Here is a 617-nt window from a genome sequence, read left to right as displayed (position 1 = left end):
GTGGAAGACGGCCAGGAGGGACAGTAAGGGTGTAGGATCGCCGGTCCACAGCAGAGCCCTGACTCCTCGAGGTGTGAGGCTGGCCCCAGAACTACACGTAGTCTCTGCCTTTGCACCGTATGTAGGGGCTCTGTTCTTATTTCACTAGATTCACGCTCAGGCTCGTCACCACCTCCTACCTGTGGTCTATTCCTTCTCTGGCCTTCCTTCCACATCTGTTTCTGTGCTCCTCCACACTTCCCTGCCCCGCTGCACCGTCAGCAGCCCCTGCCGAGCTCTGCTCTTGTCCCTCTGTCTCCTCCTGGGCACGTCCTGCCCTGAGCCTTGTTAGCTCCCGCTCCGCACCGCTGAGACAAGAGCTGCTGGGCCCATCCAGCGCTCCTTCCCCACCAGCATGGCAGCAAACTGTCCCCAAGGCACCGCTGCTGTCACCAGGGGCCGGAGAAGGATGGCTTCTCATCTGCAGGGGACGGCTCCTCCAAGCCCCAACCCCAGCTCCTGCTCACCCCTCGACCTCCCTGTGCATCACCAGTAGCAGGAGGCTGCAACCAGCAAATGCAGACCCATTCGCTGAAGACATGTTAGACCATGGACACCTACTTCCAACAGCAAGTTTT

Source organism: Pygoscelis adeliae, unplaced genomic scaffold, assembly GCF_000699105.1.
Source record: "Pygoscelis adeliae isolate BGI_AS28 unplaced genomic scaffold, ASM69910v1 Scaffold98, whole genome shotgun sequence".
In the NCBI taxonomy this organism is placed as follows: domain Eukaryota; kingdom Metazoa; phylum Chordata; class Aves; order Sphenisciformes; family Spheniscidae; genus Pygoscelis; species Pygoscelis adeliae.
The sequence above is the reverse complement of the archived record's forward strand: the minus strand, read 5'-3'. Positions refer to the sequence as shown.